Source organism: Coffea arabica, chromosome 9e (assembly GCF_036785885.1).
Source record: "Coffea arabica cultivar ET-39 chromosome 9e, Coffea Arabica ET-39 HiFi, whole genome shotgun sequence".
In the NCBI taxonomy this organism is placed as follows: domain Eukaryota; kingdom Viridiplantae; phylum Streptophyta; class Magnoliopsida; order Gentianales; family Rubiaceae; genus Coffea; species Coffea arabica.
In genome coordinates, this window is record NC_092327.1 from 33,700,890 (window position 1) to 33,707,195 (window position 6,306).

At 41.7% G+C, this 6,306-nt stretch overlaps 1 long non-coding RNA gene across 1 annotated transcript; it reads left to right on the forward strand.

Moving 5' to 3' along the window:
- The first annotated feature begins 3,885 nt into the window (after window positions 1-3,885).
- Window positions 3,886-6,306, forward strand: LOC113710651 (uncharacterized). The gene is made up of 3 exons (XR_011821457.1): window positions 3,886-4,054; window positions 5,531-5,964; window positions 6,046-6,306. It is a non-coding gene; the product is annotated as an uncharacterized lncRNA (long non-coding RNA).

The following is a 6,306-nucleotide window of genomic DNA, read 5'->3' on the forward strand; positions in this document are numbered from 1 at the left end:
TTCTCCCGGTGGGAGATGCTTCGGTTGAAGCCTCCATCCTTGCGGACGAATTGCTTCAGGTATCCTTGCCGGATCAAATTCTCGATCTCTCGCTTCAGATCATTACAGTCTTCGGTCTCGTGCCCAACATCCCGATGGTAGGCACAATAGAGGTTTGAGTTCCTCTTATCTCTCCTCCCCGGAATTTCGGGAGGGTTGCGGCCGAGGTGATTCTGCCTCATCACAGCCAGGACATGGGTCCGGCTCGAATTGAGGGGTGTCAGCTCGGCGTCCGAGGTGGACGACCTGCCTTTTACGATTCGATCAAAGACACTCTGGCGGTCTCGGAGTTGGTTTGAAGTGCCACTTGGGCCTTGTTCACCTCGGCCTGTGTCTTTCTTCCTCCGGGGATCTTGCCCCGTACGAGATGCTTGGGCTTCTCGCTTCATGCGATTTACATCTTCACTTCGGATTCCCTGGTCCACTCTTTCCCAGAGCTCCCGAAGTGTATGGGGGTATTGCCGATGGATTTCGGTGTTGAAGATCCCTGCCACTAACCCATTGGTGAAGGCAGCGATAGTTACCTGCTCGTTCTGGTCAGGTATCTGTACATTTTCCTCATTGAACCTTTGAACATACGAGCGAAGTGACTCGCCCTGTCCCTGTTGCAGGTTTAAGAGGTAAGCAGAAGTCTTTGTGATTGGTCGAGATGACACAAAGCGGTGGATGACCCGGTCTATCAGCTCATCCAAGGAGGAAATGCTCCTTGGTTCTAAACTCCAGAACCACTTCCGGGCAGTCCTGTGTAGGAAGATAGGGAAAGCCCGACAGATCACGGCGTCGGGGACGCAGTAGAGTCGGAATGCGGAGATGAAGGCGCGGAGGTGATCCTCGGGGTCACCTCGACCGTCATAGGTGTGCAAGTTTGGAAGCTTAAAGTTTGGGGGCACCATCTCCCCGTTGATGTCATCTGTGAAGGGCGGAGCCCTCATGTAGTCAGCAGCTAGGCCTCCGGGGCGCCGAGGTGGGTCCTCGACTTTTTTCCCTAACAGTCCCCGGGAAAACCCCTTGGAGATGGAGGCAATTTTAGAGGTCGCCTTGGAGGAGGCGTGCCTAGAGGTACTCTGAGAGAGACGCCCCTCATCGGAGTCCTCGCCTGAGGGCACTTCAGGAGACTTCGTCGGTCTCCTCTTGGAAGATTCTGCTTTTTCTTTCCCCTGTCTCTTGAGGTATCTTCCTAGCTCCTCAAAAATTTTGGGGTTGTCTGATACGAACTCGGCCATCTTGGCGATGGCGTCTTCGTTGTGGGGCTGGGTCCTTGGGGACCCTTGTTATTCAGAAATACGATGTTGCTGGGCTCCGGATATCTGCCCAGCTCCAGTTGAGGGAACTCTTCCGCTTCTGGAGCGCGTGGATCTCATTTTAGCAATAGTCTCGTTCCCACAGACGGCGCCAATTGAAGAGGTGATTTTTGGCGGGTAGTTGAACCGACCAGAAACAGGCTCCTATGAGATGAAGTGAGGTGTATCCTCGTGTCCGAAGTGGATGGCGGGGCTTCTCCCCTGGTATCACTCCGACGATTAAGTTAGTATGAGAACGAGAAAGATAATTGTATATGAGAATGAACAGTCCTCTTACTTGTTGGGAGTGTGTGGGGTATTTATAGGGTGAGAGTGGAGGGCAGGATAGAGGTCTTATGCCGGTGGGACCCATGCCCTGCCATTACGGCTCTGCTCCCTGTCAGATGGCCTGACTGACACTGTAGCCGCCTGGACAGAATGACGAGGAGTCCTTCGCAGTAGTCATTAAGTGCGACAGTGCTTTTCAGATAAAGCACTGATCCCGGGTGATGTCAGGTGTCTTAGCATCGTCAGCGTGCAGCTGAGGTGGAGTTGCCGAGGTCACCTACACGGTAGACTGGGGATGTGGTCGAGCTTATGGGGTATGCCCAAGGGCACGGATGAGCTCACATGAGGGACGAGGTGAGTTCACCTCGGACAAGCGGGGGTTGCCGAGGTGAGCATCCTCATAGAGAATTTATAGTCTATTAACATTTGACTTGAAGCTATCGCCCCAATAAGGAAGAGGTCAGCAAAAGATTAGAAGACAACAAGTTAAATCTAGGGTTAAACCTCTATTGTTGTACTCTGAACTCTAAGGTTGCATTATTTTGGAAACCCAGAGTGATGCGTTTCAATCTCAATCAAACAACGTGCCCTCAAACAAAAGCAAAAAAACTAATTTTGTGACCCTTATCAACCCCGCTGAGTGCTTGTCTCGTAGGAGTGGGCACAGATAGTGTATCTACCCTGTACAGCATTTAGCTGATTCGACCCGCACTTTATTAGTCAATCATTTTGTGACCCTTATTAATCCCGTGCATCATTAGGTATCCACTGAAAGATGGTCGAATAAACACATACACGTCCCACCCTGCTCATCATTTAATTTTTTTAAAATAACTAATTTATACTAATTTAATTTTGTATTATACATATTCATCTAAAATTCGACATAGATTTTATCCAAAAAGACGCCTCATGCCAAAAAATAAACATGCAATGAGAATACAAAAAGAAGGAAAAAGCATTAAAAGAACTCAAAATCAATGAACAACGAATTATTAGTACTTGTTTTTTTATATATATATTCTACATTAACCAAACTCTTTCCTAGAAAAACATAAGACGATGACCTCTAAATCTTATAAACAAATAGTCTCTCATATTTGGAGAATAATTTGCTCAATGAAATTACTTACTTGACTCTAAAAATATTATTGTCAAGGTCGAAAACAGTAGCATCTGGCAGCAACTGAGACTGAGGAGCAGCCCATCATTGATCTGATAAGCAACGGCCATTGATTATGATCTGATAAGGATGCAATGGCCATTGCTAGTCACAGAATTTATGTTACAGCTGTTATTATAATGCAGCTCTTCAAGCTCCCGATCAGCTTCTTCCCCTAAGTTTTCACTGGTCTTGCATGTCTACGGAGTTGTTTCCTTGGTTTGCTGGCCATTACAAAGTTGCAGCAGCTTCTTGTTCTAGAGCATGTTGGGATTTTCTTTGGCGCCACGGCATTCATGGTGGCCATGACATGACAATCAATGAACCTGTTGATTTCGGCTGCAGTGAAAAATAATCCAAAGTCCATTGATTCTACATTAGCTGCCATGTGTAGACGTTTGCTAAAATGTCAAATTGATTCGTTAAAAGCCCATCCAATTTGGTGGTGCAAAATGTCAAATTGACATCTTTAAAAGCCCACAACAGCAGTTGAAGGTGAAAGAGAGGCCCATCTCTGAAGACCACTTAACGCTTTCAACATCATACTCGCAACGTCGGCCACTATGCGAGGAACCTTTTACAGCTAGCTTGGGAGATGGGACTTGATAGAAAAAGAAAAGTAAGTGGAAAGAAGGAATATTTTTCTTTCACTTGCGCGTTTACTCTGGACAGAAAACAGAGATTTTGATCTGATTTAAAGGATTCAGTGCGCTCCAACAGTTGAAAAATTTTACTTTTCCGCCACTTAAGGCCTGATTTGGACAGAATATCAAAGAAAGCCTAATTTTTTTTTTAAATATCAATTCTATTTTTAAATGAGCACTTTTATTGATATATATATATATATATTTAAAATCATTTTATTTTATTTTTCCTAAATTTTCAAATAACATCTCTGGTTGAATACTTTCAAAAACTAGTTTTTTAACTATTATAAAATTTTTTTAAAAATATTCTAAAAAGTAATCTAAATTTTTTTATTATTTAAAAATATATTTTAAAAACACTATTACTTTTAAATATTTCAAAATATTTTTTAAAAATATTTCAAAATAAACTCTAAAAACTCTGTTACAGTAAAATTTTTCAAAACACACAGCTAATTCAAACAGAATCATTCTTTTCTTTTATTTTCTTTTCTTTCGTATGCTCCCAAACTAGCCATAAGGACACTAAACCCTATCGTGGAAACTACTGCGCCTGTTCTACTTTCCCTTGCCCACCGGCAACGACCAACACCTTACTTCCGCGAAAAACAGTAAAGCAGGAGACGTGATTGACTTTGGTGAGTTTATAGCCTTACAGTTTGCTTGTTTTGCTTCAACTCTATAGCTTTTCGAAGGGGAATTTTTTTTTTTGAGAAAAAAAAAGAGATTAGGAAAGTGGAGATGCGATTGAAAGAAAGTAATTCTTGTTGGCCGTTGGAAAAACGATTCAGAAGATGTTTGTATAGCCTCTCGATTTGCTTCGGATACGGTTTGTTTCATCTGAATAATTGGTGCGGTATTGAACTGTACTGTGCCTGCTAAACATACTACTTGAAACATTTAACTTCAAGGGGGAACTCTGACTTATGCTATGCCTAGTCGTGCATAAGAACTTCCTGATTGTTGGTCTTTCTCTCCATGTCTTGTTATTGAAACATATTAGAAGTAAGTTCTGAGTTTGATAGGTTTTTCTCTGATGATACTGAGGGGGGCTTGGGAATCCTATGTGATCTAGATGCAGACCGGCCGGCACTTCAAAATCACCATCTAATTGTTAGTTTTTCCCAAACAGGTAATACGTGAGAACCTGATACAACACTGGTATGCTGTATAAACATTACAGCTACAGTAATTGCACAAGTAAATTCCATAATATTGATGTCATGCTGAAAATATCTCTCCTCATGTGTTGCCTTTTCTGATTAAAATGAGCTTAGATTAGATTCTGTGTCACAGACAATTTGCCAATGGACACCAGTAATGAGAGCTTTGGATCTCTTTCTTATTGCATTAAGATAAAGTACATACAAGCATATGGCAGTAGGCCAGACTGAAATTCTCGGTAGGAAGAAGTTAAGCATAACTGGAAGATACATCCTTTTTGTAGTCTTTGGTTTCTGAGAAAGGTAGGAGTGGATCTGGAGCAGGTTTATGCCTATGGGATCTGATTGTTCAATGAATTTGAACCGTGTGGTTTGGCCATAAAATTCTTGAAGAAATAAGTAGACGAATCTGTTTAGATTAAGAGCGTTTAGAATTGTTTGAACAGCTTGACTTATTCTGCTGTGAGAGGCGATGCAATCAGTCATTTTCACCATTTAAACGTTTCGTGTAAATTGAATGTCAAAGTATTCTAAAAGAATATTTATTTTTTCTTAGGTTGGTCTAGAGATTAAAAGAAAATTAATAACACAATCAAATGATTTTATGGAGTTATAAAATATTAGATATAAATAGAAGTAAGGAACAATAGAGAGAAATGTAATGAAGAGGATCTTAACTCATTGTACACTTTGCTATAATGAACAACACATAAAATTATTATTATTGTTATCATTATTGTTGTTGTTGTTGTTGTTGTTGTTATTTGTTCATGAAATAGTTTTAAAATGTTAGACTCAACATGTCAAATATAAACACACCATTTTGGTTGATGGCAGTAGTAGTGTGTGAACAATGGTCCTAAGATAAAACCCGAATTTGGATTTATACAAGAGCAGGGCACAGCATTACCTTCCGGGATAGGCACAAAATAACACCTGGGTATTTTACAGGATTGATAGTTGGGATCTGGACCTCGTTTTAGTAGTCTGCCAAAACAAGGCGTTGATCGTGCTGATCGAGTAGTCCCCATGGGTGACACGGTGAACATGCAGTGGGTATTTCTGGTGATGGGAGTTTCTTTCGCCACCGTTAGCACTTCCCTGCAAGCTGCCCAAATTCCTGGCCCTCTCCCTGCAATCTTTCATTGGTTCTACCTGGCAGTGGAGCTGGCCTTTTTGGCTGTTTTAGTATCTAGTTACCTACAACGCCCTTACCCCAATGCTTCTCGTCTCATTCAGCACCTTGCAGTCCTCTTTGGCGCTGTTGCCTTTATACTGGCCATCTCGGCGCCTCTCCTCCACCCCCTACTGAAGCCGTTGTCCTACAAGCTCTTTCTCATTGCTTTTCTCATAATAATCCTTGCCAATCGTTACATTAGTTTCTGGTAATTTCTTTCTCTCTGAAAATTTTCACTGCATTTTATTTTTGGTTATGTTTGGTTAATGCGTACAAACATTTGACACAGGGCTTAACATAACATGGTGTTGATCGTTTTCCTGCTTTGATGACTCAAGAATTGTCCGACCAAGTTAAGATCTGCCTTTTCACTTTCAAAATTCTGAGTTTTTCTGTGAAGAAGTGTTGTTGTATTATATGCATTCTACAACGAAACAGGGCAAACAGAGACGATTGTGGTGATGGTGGTGTTGTTGGAAATATATGTTGATCGTGTATTTTGTTTGATAACCAGTACTATAATCTTCTGAAATGAAATGATGTTTTATGA